The 14,443-nt window shown below is 43.7% G+C and overlaps 1 non-coding gene across 1 annotated transcript; it reads right to left on the bottom strand.

The window, feature by feature from the left end:
- Nucleotides 1-863: 863 nt before the first annotated feature.
- Nucleotides 864-936, bottom strand: Trnar-ucu (transfer RNA arginine (anticodon UCU)). The gene has a single exon. It is a non-coding gene; the product is annotated as a tRNA-Arg (tRNA).
- Between the last annotated feature and the right edge of the window lie 13,507 nt (nucleotides 937-14,443).

Below are 14,443 nucleotides of genomic sequence, written 5' to 3'. Positions count from 1 at the left end.
TGCATGAATAATTTCATTGAACTTTTGTGAAAATAAAGAATTCAAAATCTTTCGCATTTGCTACCTTATACATATTTCAAAGCTGGTAAATGTCGTCTGCTAGAAAAATCAAGCAATATATATTGCTGCCACAATGGGTTCAGACTGCGGATTATTCCCAGGCAGCTGGGCTGACGTTATCACTTGTGACAGATCCCAAACACAGTTTCGATATTGTTTACACTCTTCATCTGATAATACAAGAGACCCCAGCCAAAGACCCAAGACCCCACCCCACCCCAGGTCTTACAGTATGCCCAGGAGAAAACTGCCCTTGATGTCATCACTTATATAGGTCAGTGATGTCATTCCCATCCCCGGGAATACTGTTTGTATACTGAAGGTCAGATAACACCCTTATCACGACAATCCGTTCTCCGACCAAGCTGTGTTGCAGATACAACCCGTCTTGTCACATTTACCACTTTGTAAACATGACAAGCCGGTTATGGGCTGGGAACACCACTTGAATGTCAGACAGTCCCGGGAAAGCCGAACTCATTATTCGAAGGATTCTGCTATTGGTACTGCCAGCGCCAAATCGATGGATATAGAAGGCTTGAATGCGATGAGCCGTGAATGCATACCGTTTTATGACATAAAAGAGGCATGTAGAAATACGCTTTATGATATAAACAAGTTTTTCAGAAAGAGTACAACTACATAAAATGCATAAAACAAAAATACAAATAATTCAAACAAATCACAAGATTTTTGGGAGTTCCAAGTCAATGAACCCAGTCTTAGCCCTTGCTGGTGCTGGGAACGCCACGAGGACATTTCCCCCGAGATATCAAATGTGTATAAAAATATTAAAAAGAAAACATCCCCGGCGGGATTCGAACCCGCGACCTCTGGATTAGAAGTCCAGCGCGCTATCCCCTGCGCTACGGGGACTGCGATATCACAGGGGAACTTTATCAGGTTATTGTTGTGGCAGCCATCATCTCGCGTCAGTACCCGGACTTTACTCATTTGATAAACGACGTACACTCAGTTGTAGTATTTGCACCGTTTGAGGCACGACGCAAGTTTCCTTTACATTTCTTATAGACCCGTGATGATCCGCGGTATCCGTCTTCAGCAGCCCATGATTGTCGTAAGGGGCGACTAACGGCCCGGGATCGGGTGATCAGGCTCGCTGACTTGGTTGATGCATGTCATATCACATCCCAGGTACCTAGATCAATGCTCATGGTCCAGACTCGATTATTTACAGACCGTCATATAGCTGGAATATTGCTGAATGCAAACAAACCAACAAACAAAACATTTCTTATAAACGTTTTGCTGGATACTTCATAATAACATGCAAAATCGGGATCGTGTTTTCAAGCCCAGAATCACGTATACATACCCTCTGTTAATGTTGTTTAGATTTAAGATCTATGTCTTTAAAATAATGATATAGATCTAGATCTAGGTTGATCTAAGTATTTCACTTATAAATACTTAAATAAATAAACAAATATAGTTACATATCAGAGGTGGAGACAGCTTTTTTTAAGGGGGGGGGGGGGGGGGGGGGGGGCTGCACAACTAAGATCTATTTATTGTCTTTGGTGGTAATTTATACAGAAATAAAGATTTTTTTCAAATAAAAAGCCACCCCACCCCCACCCCCACCCTCTGCTGTTTCCGCCCATGCATATATATAGGCTAAACAACCTGCTAAATGAACTAGGCTACACATGTGGAAACTGTACACTACGTGTATCACAAGATGAACTTTATTTGATATGTTTGATGTTTTACTGTAATCTTTCTCGATCATATCTAAGTGTTCCGGAACTCGTACGTATGTACATCTGGCTGCACTTCGTAACGTTATGAAAGGACAAGCACAACAAACGTGACGTCTCATTGACCATAGGGTTGGTCGAGTAGTTTCCCTTGGATAAAGGACGTACAGTTACTCAAGCGGACAGACCGATGGATTGGTTCGGGTAAGTAGAAACAGTTTAAACAATTTGTGTAGGGGCAATTATTGCTAGATCTATGCCAATATACAGTTACGTAACTGTATACGAAACAGGTTTCAACAGGATGCAACTATATTGACTGTTGTCACTATCCGACGGACACGTCACTTAAAAAAAAATACCTTCTGACGTAATATATATTAATGCGCACATTCCAGGAAAACTTGCAATGTTTAGGTAATGTTTGTGAAAGATGCGAAAAGAAATATCGAGCACCGGCGGGTCGCCAAGTGGTTAAAGCATTCGCTCGTCACGCAGAAGACCCGGGTTCGATTCCCGACATGAGTACAATATGTGTGAAGCTCATTTCTGTTTCCCTCGTCGTGATATTACTGGAACATATTGCTAAAAGCAGCGTAAAATCATACTCACTCACTCGCTGTCTGCAGGATGCAGTAGTGTCGGGGCGTTATCAAGCACATGTTTCCTCTCGATCACAGTTTGCACGCAGTGTGTGCTGTTTTAGAGTTGCCTGTATGGGTGGAATATTTTCAATTGTCTGAGATCTTTATGAAAGGAGATTTTGCCTTGCTTCATATGAACCTTCCAAAATCAACCAGTTCTGTCATACATGAGAACGCCAACCCACACAAGGAGCTGCATTGTGTTGTCAGAGGTATCTGTCGATGAAGGGAAAACATTGATGACTTCAGGAAATACTTGACACGTGTCCCAAGCAAATGAACCCGCTAAGGTATGAAACAGTGACAATGTCTTTGATTCCCGAGGGCATCTGGAAGTCTTCTCTTGACAGTTTCGGTCAATCCAGCTGCACCTCCAACTCTTTTTACCAGGTCATTCACTTGTTCATGGGTCGGATTTAGTGACATAGCAGAGCATGTCCGTTTCGTTTTGTGTGTTAATGTAGCAGAATGTAAAATAGTCAGTATTTTAACTAACGTATTTTAAACTTGGGTAAATATTTGAGTTAAGTATGGTAATAGCGCCTTAAACTAACCTGAGCGCTCTCTACTAATCCTCAGGTAAAGTATGGGGTATAGTTATGTAAGGTCTTTAGTGATCTGGTCCAGCCACAGCTTGGCCAGTGATTGGGGTAAGTTATTTAGACTTCTTTAGTATTTATATTCATCATAAGGAGGTTAGGATCTGATATTTTAGTCTTGTTGAGTACACGTTTAAAATTTTAATTGCATATTTGTTATATAGTATAATTTTCAGTCTGATCCACGTGATATGCAATGTTGTAAATATATTTATTACTTGTTCTTCAAAGTCATGATACATTATTGTGTATTGTGATACTAAGTCATTGCTAGAGTAACGAATTAGAATATAGTGTAATTAGTGTTAAGCAACCATATTGTTATAAGGTGCTTTCGGTAATTTATATAGTTTATAGCTTGATCTATTAGAATGGATTTATCATTAGCAATGATTTATAGCTTACAGCTATAAATGTAATAATATATTGTACAGTATTTTAGTACACTAAGTCTTGTATGCATGAGTTGGTTGATGATTATGTACATAGTTCTTTGAAAGTGTTAGTAAATATGTACTGATTTATATTACTGTGTGTGTGAGATATTTATATTACTGTGTGTGTGTGTGTGTGTGAGAGAGAGAGAGAGAGAGAGAGAGAGAGAGAGAGAGAGAGAGAGAGAGATATTTATGTGCTAATAGTTGAATGTATATATTGTTATATTTTGATGTGTATTGTATCATATAAATTGGATTTGTAGCTGTAATATATATACAGCTGATGGTTGTTCTGATAATTTATGCTTAAATTTATGTTCATGGTAACAAGTAAATGTAATATGTTTGTTTAATTATACATGTTATAGATTCTTGTAATTGTACATTACTAACTCAATCTTATTATATTATGTTTTAGGGAATTATCATCCATAGCCATATTGTGCATGGTGGGATCTCCATATCCCTGATATGAACAGACGGAATTTCCAGGATCGATCACAGCGCCACTAATGAGTTATATCCCTTCTGTATCCCTCCTATTGTATAACCAAATTCCATCTCTCGTATGACTTGAATTTGCTTCAGACAACATGGCGACGCCCAGTCAAGACGATATGATCCATAATCAATATCAATATTGTAATAAAACGTGTCTTACCCCGCGAAGTACATCAAATCACTTGGGCATCTGGATTAAAAAACTTGAAACAAAATATCTGACGACGCCCAGTTGGCTGTACACATGCTTTGCAAACTCTGAAATCTGGACTTGAACGTGATGTTGTTTACGAACCGGATGTCTAGTTAGTTACGCGATTTTGATTGGACTATGCATGGACTCGTTAGTCCAGCCGAAATGTTACTCCAGAATTCCAGCCTAGTTCGGCAAGGGTGGAAACTGGACTTGTGTTTGTTCACAATATTAGTATAATTTGTTCATTTGAATTTTTTAATTAATTTTGCCTTTAAAACAATTCCAAGTCATGTTTTACTGAATATATTAGTTTCTGATACTAAAATTCATTCATTTGAAGCTAGGTCTGTATTCTGTGAGGCACATCTGGGAAATCTATTAGACTGCATGAACTGATTTTGATTTTGGTGTCCATCTTGGTTTCATCATGTGTAAATCTAAATGTGCATACTAAATCTGAATTATATACAGCATTGTTGCAATTAATCCTGTATAAGTTTACCAAGTTTGGTGCTTGTAACTTAGCAGGAAAACATTCAATTCATCAACCAATGCAACTTTTACGTTGGGGCTCCAGAAGTGATGTGGTGTGAATATACCGTGGGTATAGGTTGCTTGGGGATATTATAATCAGAGTTAACAATTTTGTAAGGTATTGTAAGGTATTCTGTATGGTAGTTTTCGATGATTTCATGACTTACTGTGAGACAGAATACTGTACTTTCTTTTTTTTGTTACAAAGAAGACTTGTATATGAACAAGCGCAAGACAAGATTTTCTTCATCAAAAGATTTGTGCAATGACTCCGCTGATTGACGATGAAGGCCGTCCACTGGAAAATGTGAACTTTTCTGTTTGTCACTAAGACTTTGAAAAACAGGTTGTCGAAACAGTCACGAATGTGATGACAATTTTCAGATAAGAATATTTCTTTATTGTCTTACCTTTATAAATGTTGACACTGTAAATTAAAGGTAGACCACAGGAATCACTTGGCTTACTGCTGATATTGATATACAGTCGAGCTTATATGTAATTTGGAGTCACTAAACTCCAGAAACCCACGATTGTGGGTTCGAATCCCGGTTTGTCCACGATTATGTTTCTAGGTTTGTCTGCACCATACCTGTGTTCATGGGTTTCAACAAATTGGTAAATGTCTGAGACCTGCATCAGTTCGGGCTTTCCTCCAGCATTTCATGATGTAACTGGAATACTGTTGAAAGCGGTGTTAAATCCAACTCACTTCTCACTCACTCAAAACTCTAATAATTTGTTTTATCCTTTATGCAGATAAATGGATAAAATGTCATTTATACTTCAAAGCCATATGCTAACTATCAGTGTTATGTTCTGTTTGTTGTTTAATGCAGCATTCTGCAAAAATCTCTCTGTGCGACGGCACCCTGTAATAACTGGACCAGAAAAGCAAGTGATTGATCTAGGTTCCAATCTCATTAAAATCAGATCTTAGTTCTCGCTACCGCAGAACAAAGATCTGACGACCCCTAATCCTAGATCTTTGTTTAGCGGTAGCAAGAACTAGGATCAAAATTGATCAAAACTGTCATAAAATATCATAAAATATTTTGACGAAGTAGTAAAATCCTAGATACTTTTTATATTTGAATATGTATCCTGCATTACTCCTTAATGAATCTACTGCTTGTTCTTGACAGAAAGAAGAGCTGTTTGAGATCTTGCTGAAGAAGCTGTACATCTGGTTGAGTGGCTAATCCCATTAAAACGCTCCAAAGTGACTATGGAAGTGGTGACGCCACACGTAACATCTGAAGACATCGTGGGGAGGCAGCTCTGCAACGGGTGGGCCACTTTAGACGAAGTAATGCAGGATAAGTATACAAATATAACAAAATATCTTGGATTTTACAAGATTTTGAAAACTTATCCTGCATTACTCCTTTATGCACCTGCATCGGACGACACGGAGGAGGGCATACCTTCAGATGTGATCTTCAATAAACTCTCCATAGATTCCAACCAAACAGCAACAGCGATGTCCGGCATCGAGTGTCCATCCTGTCGGCGGGGATGGAGAGAGTCGGGTATGCGTGATGTCCATGTATCATTGCAGTAATAGAAATTATACAGCGTTTAAAGTCAAGAACTGACATACACAGCCAATTTGTGCAGCATCTAACCTCCGATCTGGACATGTGGAAGCGTCAGTGGCGTCTTGCAGCAATGACCTGCTGGGCAACCACCAAAGGGTCCAAGCTGTGAACGCCTTCTATGTCTTCTAGGGCGACATCTTGCATGTAGTGGCTGGTGAAGAGTGTGTCTGAACGCCAGAGGCAGCCTTTCATAATGGCGTTGGTTGGATCAGTTGTGAAGCACCATGGTAGAGGCATCCGCCCATATCTTGTGCGGGTTGTTGGCTCTTGGAGGATCCAATATACGCGAAGCCATAGGGCGATCGTGTTGCGACTGACTTCCATCTGTGATGTTGTAGATACCGGGATGAAAAGCCGGCGATGTTGTCCTCAACGATTCTAAGAGCAACGAATGAAGCATTGCAGCGCCCGCACCGGACATCAAAGTTCCTGTTCATCTTCAACCCCCACTATCGAAGATAGGGGCAGATGGTGAAGGCTCTATCAAGCTGTCGTAGGAGTTGATTCCATGAACACGGTGCTCAAATATAAGACAGGTGATGTAGTTTGCTCACAGGTGCTGTTGTTGTCAGAGCCAAAAGGGAGACCGTCATCTTGGTGAGGTTGTAGTAAGAAGCTAAGTGGAGTGGCTCAAATGCTGAACATGGCTATCTGGTCTACCAGATGATAGGCGTGTAACAACGCTTGGAGTTCTGGGATCTTGGTCATCTTTCGATCTTCCGAAAGAGCCAAGACGGAGTTAAGGGCCACAAGGTAGGTCGTGATGGTGCTGCCCTTCAGATGATGCTTGTGGTGCAATAACAGTCAAAGTTCAGCAAAGAATTAGGCAGGGTCTTGGGGTGTCTCCTTGCTGAGACTCTCGAGGGAGTGCCACTTGTCATCATAAAGACCCCAAGTAGAAGATCTGTGCACCAAGGGGATTACGTTCACTGCTTGTGCTAAGTGACCCTTCAATCTCTTTGAAGATGGACTAAGCGTAAAAATGTAACACGTCTAGAGTCAGTCGGGGCCATTTGCTGTGAGGGTGGATCAGCGGGTTAGGCCAATCTGGGAGTTTGAGGGGTTCGATGGCGGACATCTCCTTGAGATCAACGAACCAACCTATTGCAGGCCACAAGGCACTATCAAAGTCAGAGCGAGGCTCTTGGTCAACCTGATCTTTTGAAGGACCCGGAGAAAGGGTACTGGAAGAGAAAATGCATACGCTTTTAGCCCTGCCCCTGAGGATCCAGCAGTGGAGACATTTTGGCTGGTTGCAAACATGTCGATGTTGGGAAAGCCTAGGTGTCGACAGATAAGAACGAGGCGTCTGGAAGGAGTTTCCATTCAGTGAGAGCTACCTTGTCTGGTCTGTATTGTCCGCCAGAACGTTGCGACATCTGGGAGTGTGCTGGAACAGAACACGTAGACCCCACCGTGCCAGACCACCGTGAGGTTGTCCGAGGAGATGGCAGGTTAAGTGTACCGGAGGCGCTCCCACCAGTGTGATGCCTTCTGAGAGCCTTCAACTCCCAGGAGCTGTTGGATCGGACGCAAGTGTAGTCGACCTCAGCTCGTCCACTTCAGGAGAGTCTTAGATAAAGTTATGCCTTGACTATAAGTTGGTCTGAAAAATCGCACTGTATAGGTGATACTTTCTATCCCCTGGTAGTCATATATGCAATCCCGTTCTTATTTCGAGGTGATGATGAAGGGAGGCGTCTCGTTACTGCGCTGTGTAGTCATTGGAGGGCGACGGACGGGTTGTGGTAATGTATATCGTAGATCAGGCTGAATGTATAAAATTCTTTGGTCTGAAAGATCGTACTGTATGTAGTAATTTCCATCCCCTGGTATTGTATAAGCGCTTCCGTTCATGCATTGTGGGACGATGAGGCGTGGTGTCTTGGTATCAGAGGTCTACGGTAGTTGGTGTCTCGGCCACATTGATGTACAGCGACAGGCGTTTGAACGAGTAGTTGCAGCATTATGTACAAGTAAGCATGCAAACCAATCTGTACAAATGCACTACACGGCTCCCATTAGGTCAGTTGACCTAATGCTGGTTGGAGATGTTTACAGTCAGAGAGTTCTTGACATGTGACATTATATCACCCTTCTCAGGTAACTGGAATCCCGCATAGAATCAAAGACGAGGTTAAAGCTCCACTCACAGACAATCCTCTGTGTGGTTGACAGACAAGTGTTTCATCTGATCCTGTGTTGTGAATGATGATCCCAAGGTGGATACATGGATGCATAGGCAGGGGTAGGCTTCGACAATGGTGTCTCGTTGATACACGCCTGGGCTGGGGTTTGCTGGAACATGGACTGCATCAAGGAGGGATCCATATAGGGGAGCCTGGATGCACTGTTTATCTGTACCCGCATCCCGGAGGTGCCATGAGCCTCGGTGACTCAGTGTAGCTGTTACACTGCTCAAGAGCGCTGGCACTGGCCCTGATGAGAGGTGTTTCGGTTGCGGGAAGGGTCCCTGGGTTGTTGGCACCAAGGGTGGTTATAGCATCCCTGAGGCACCTAGATTGCCTGGGCGTCGTGTAGCTGCTCAAGTGCGAATCCCTCAGGTGGTACACTTGTGGGAAAGCCAATCTCTGGGTCGTTGGTGCTCCTTGGCCACAGAGTCAGGGTGGTCATCGACGTGTAGATAGGCGTAGTCATCTGTTTGATCAATGACGATTGGAGTTCTGTCATCTCCGGAGTATATATCAATGTAGATATAAGAGGCACAGGGAAGGCCGATCTTAGATGGGAAGATGGTGGTGGGCGTTTCCAGCCCGAAGAAGATGGAACAGCCGTGACTAGTGGAGATGTAGTAGTCCCAGTTCTTGAACTTAATATTATATCTGAGCAGTACAGACACTAAGGGTAGGGGTCCCAACCAGACTTGTTACCGTGACACGAGGACATTAATCTGAAATGAAGCAGAAGGTGTAATGAGAATATGTCCATGTATGTATGTATTTAACACAAAAAAGGTGAATAAAACACTTTAATAACCGTAAGGAAGCATAGATACAACAAAGTACAATAAAAAACAAGCAACACAAAGAATACAAAACGTGACCATGAAGTGAATTCAAAATGGCTAATTGGCACAAGTCTCCATCAAGTGTTAAATATTAATGCTATGGTAAAAATCATATGTAATATATGATGACACAAACCAAAGGAAGGATACCATTAACATAAAACTTGTAGAATTTTCCTATTCGGAATATTCTATAAGTAATACGTTATCACTGTTATACCGAGGCTGTTGTCCCCCACAACAGCTCTTATAGCGAAATCTTCCACAGAGATCTCAATTACCTCATGCAGCACGTGCGTAGCCACCTAGCTGCCATGTGACACCCTTCACTCTTGTCTCTTGCGAGAGCAAGTGCTCGGGGGACGGACGGGTGGGCAGCAGCCTAGTGGTAACGTATTACTTATAGAATATTCCGAATAGGAAAATTCTACAAATTACATTAAGTAATACGTTACCACTGTTATACCGAGGCTGACTACCACAGTAGGCGGTGGGGAGCACCTACAACCCGAAACCTGACTGCTCGTGTTCCTTCCGGCCAGCGGAAGTATACAACAAGGCGGAAACACTCGATGTGCATGCTCCCAGCTTGGCGTTACCATATAGGGATACCAAAGCACTGTCAAGCGCATACCGTAAGGCTCAATCGTCATTGCCAAAACGATTAGTGACTCCAAACGGCCCCACTGGAGAGGTATTTCATCGCCCCAGCGGATGAGAACACAGTATCCGTGTGAGCTAAATCTTAGATCAGGTTAAACAGTCGAAAAGAGGGAAATTAATTTCATTCAGACCGTATATCCTGAGAACAAGCCTAATTAAGCGTATGTAATAGGCGCGTGACCTAAATTCAATATTGGAAAGCATGCATTACAAGGTTGCAATACACGACAGACAATTAGGTTAATAATTGTCAAATCCAAACAAAGAAACACACAGAAAGCCGCACTCACCTGTGGATGGCTTGTGGGACCCCCACTCCCGTACCCACTCCCGTACCCACGGCTGTGGGAACGTTGGAGTAGACCCAGATTGACCACCGTGCAAGCCTGAGGAGTTCGGAATTGCGCTGGGCACACCCCTTAGATGACCGCTTGTGCCGCGATCAGCGGCCCAAGACGGTGCACACCCTCCACGTCTTCATCAGAGACCCGTCTGAGGTAATGATTGGCAAAAACCGAGTCAGAACGCCAGTAACAACCCCGCAATATTCTGTGAATAGATATATTGGAGTGTAGGGCAAATGTTGCCGCTAGCGCCCTAATCTCGTGCGGGTTTGACCCCGCTACCGGTAACCCCCCAAGACCGGAACGCCAGATTGATGACAGAACGAAGCCATAACGCAATCGAGTTGCGAGTTATGTCAACCGTGCGATTAGGGTTACACGATATGAACAGACGGTCACGCTCTTGTCTGCGTTCATTCGAAGCCTTAAGATAATACTTAAGGGCCCTAACCGGACACAGCGATCTGTCCTCGGTATCAGCAGGAGGTAAGATTTCTTTGAGGGATCTTACAGTGAATTCTCTCTCCGTTTGGCCAAATTTCTGATTCTTAGCGACGGAGCCCATGAGCAAGCCCAGGCGGACCGCTCCTTCGTCGCCCCTATCGAATCGTACTTTGGTGACATCGAGTGCGTGTATTTCCGACACTCGTGCCGCCGTGGCAAAGGAGAGAAGAAATGCTGTTTTCCAAGTCACATGCCGGAACGAAGCACTACCCAAGGGTTCATACGGAGCCTCCGTAAGTGATTGTAACGCTAAGGAGAGATCCCAGGCCGGTGCCCGAAGGCGGCCCTTTTTAAGATCTTGCTGTTTGAAACCCTTGATAATACCCCGAATCACCGGCTCTTTTGAGAGACTGGTACCCATAGCAACGTCCCGTACCGTAGCAACGGACGAGACATAGTTGGCAATGGAACCCCCGGAGAGTTTCCGGGTCTCTCGTAAGTGAGACATGAAACGAGCAATATCCTGCACAGATACCTTGTCTGGTGAATGAATGTGATGTTTGCAACACCACTTCGTGAAAATAGCCCAATGTGCATTATACACCTTCTGGGTAGAAAAACAACGGGAGTTGATTGTTGAACCTGGTTGCGAACAGGTCGACCATCGGAATAGAAACCTTCCAACGGGGCGACAGTGAGCGGCAGATCCGCTTTGAGATCTAGCCGATAGCCGTACCGAATCGTGTTGACCACCCACGGGTCGTCGAACACTTGTTCCCAATTCTCCCAGTAAGTCTGGAGTCTGGCTCCGACAAGGGAAGGGAAGGGAGGCCGGACAGGCTGCTGCAGACGCAACTGTCCAGGGCTGAATGACTCTGGTTCGCCTACGGGCCAACCGAAGCTGGTGCTGTTGGCACACGAACCCTGCAAGAGAGAGTCATTTGGAGGAGCCCTTACCGTCACGAGACGGCTTAGGCTTCCCCCAGTGTCCCTTCTTCCCATGAAAGGGCGGCAGGTTACCCTTACCGGGGCCCTCAGAGCGGAACCTCTTCCCGAAGGAAGAAGACACCGACCCCTTGGTCCGTTTAGGGGCACCACCCAGGCGTCTGTGCAGAGACCCAACCAGATCCAACGTATGCTGCGAAGCCGCGGCAGACGAAGCAGACTGCTGTTCTTTTAGAACACCAGGGATCCGATTATTAACTCTTTCATCACTGGCTGCCCCAGAGTTATGTCCCTTGAAACCCTGCAGTCCCTGACACTGACAAGGCCTGTACACTGGCCTCCCTGGCAGTATTATTAGAAAATCACACCATCATTTTTGATGCACTTTTTCTACCAGAAACTTGCTTTTAATATACATTGATCATATACCATTGTAAAGAGGATTAAGTATACTTTAATATTCTTTGTTGTTATTGTCTCTAACCTTTGTCATTATCTAATTACAGGTGTTTACAAGTGAAATAAAACTTGAAAACACTGAAAAAATGAAAACAGACAATGAATTTTGGCTCAAATTGTATTAAAAATCACAAAACTAAATCACAGATACAAGGTAAACATAACACAGTGGTCTTGTCATCTTGGACGGCACAGGTAATCGCAGGTGTTACAGGTAAATTCTCTTCATGCACATCTGTAAACAAATAAACAAGTTTACAACTCTTGGTACTGACTTTGTTTTCTATACTGATGTCACATATTACTTATGATACACCTACAGTCTCTTAGGTAAACTCGTTAACACAGGTAAACTTGTTAACGCAGGTAAACTCGTTAACACAGGTAAAAACAAATATTTGATTTATTTTGTTCTTTTTCAGGATTTGAAACAAAAATTAAGTATTTAAGTTTTTAAAAAGTAATTTATCACATTACATGAACATTGAACCACAGCTACTATAAGAATGACATCACAGGGAAGATATCACAGATTGATCTGAAGAGGGAATCGAAAGATTGTAAAAGGACAGAAAGATCGTAAATTCAAGTTCTGCAAATATAAAAGTTGTGATAACATATTTACAATACACTGCTATTTACAACTGCATAATAAATTAAATCAGTACTTTATTAAATCAATTAATAAATAAATAATTTATACAGTTACTAAAATTTAAATTAAGATGTAAAAAAACAAGAGAACAAACATGATTATAGAAATAAATTTTATTCAAATTGAGCGAAATATAAGGACATACGACAAACCGGCAAACTACAATTCGGATTGCGATCAGAAAAATAATTTAAAAAAAAAAGAAACAAATACGTCATGCCACTCACCTTTGTTGTTGTTGTGATCGCTCGTTCACGTGTAGGCTGCATTCTCATTCGTCGCACTGATAATCCGTTCAAACACAGAATCATTGTAAAACAGTTGGAAAAAATCATTAGTATGACTCTTCACTCACCGTACGTGTCAATATATATATATTCTTGAGTCCGGTCGCCTCTTCAAAATCCCTCATGTCTCCACTGTTGTGGTCCCTCTGCCACTCCCATTCTTGAAAGTTGGCGGGGGGGACACCTCGTCGAAACCGTCAAAATCTTCACCAAAATATTCGCGAAATTCCCTCTCCCCTTCGCTTAAATTATTCAATTCAAACACATTATTATTCCCGATAGAGTCGTTGTTAATCATCTGATCGCTATCCGAATCGTAGTTGGCCGCCATTACGCTTGATTTACGATTCATGCGAGAAAAATACCTGTCGCGAAAACAGGTGACATCCGCGATTTTCGCGCCAAAAAGACGGGGAAATTCCATAGAATGACGTGTCAATCACGTGTATATCTCGTTTCCATATTTAGAACGAGATTACACACGAGAAAGGAAGTAGAAAGAGCGATTTTGTAAACACGCTCGCGCCGCCCGATTTATCGGGCAGCCGGGTGTGGGGCTTGGACAGTTCTCGCCCGATTTTTCGGGCAGCCGGGTTCTGGGACACGGTTTATGCTGCCCGATAAATCGGGCAGTCGGGGCGAAAGGGTTAAAAAGGGTCTGCGCAGACCAAGGCTGCGAAAGTAACACCTCCTGGTTGGCGGCGACCAACCCAGAAGAGGCAAGGTACGCTTGCCGCCTCAAAAAATGGCACGTGCCGGAAAGAAAGGCCGAAGCCCCGACAACGTACTCAAGGGTTGCATTCAAACCGATCAAACAGTTGTAAATGCGCTGGTCTCGGTCCGTGACATAGCGAGCATGGAGTGCCGAGAGAGGGTGTCCATCTGCTGTAAAGTCGCTTGAGTGACTGTAGCAGCAGGTGGGGCACGGACACCCAACCTCTCCACATGGGCCTCCGCCAGTTTGGAGTCCACCAATTGCGACAACAAAGCCGCGACGGAAACACCGGACAGCCCAAGGGCCGCCAAGGGATCCGCCGCCGAGGAGGTAGTGCCCGCAATGGGCGCCCGACCGGACGAACCGGCCACCTCAGGGATGATAGCAGAACACATGTAGCGCCTGTATCGCGCAAAATCCTCAGGCCCCAGACCCTAGCACAGGGTGCACCGGGTGTCCTCGCAAGGGACCGGTCACCGCGGGCATCGATTGTGGGGATCCTGGGACGACGAAAACTTCTGACAAGCGCCGCAGCGCCTGGCAGCAGGAGTAGTCGGGGTGCTGGACAAATCCAATTCCATGTCAGACATTGTTCTTTGAACAAAAAGCA

The sequence above is a fragment of the Haliotis cracherodii genome, unplaced genomic scaffold (assembly GCF_022045235.1).
Source record: "Haliotis cracherodii isolate W230 unplaced genomic scaffold, xgHalCrac1.p SCAF_1, whole genome shotgun sequence".
In the NCBI taxonomy this organism is placed as follows: Eukaryota; Metazoa; Mollusca; class Gastropoda; order Lepetellida; family Haliotidae; genus Haliotis; species Haliotis cracherodii.
This window is presented reverse-complemented; position numbering and strand designations above follow the sequence as displayed.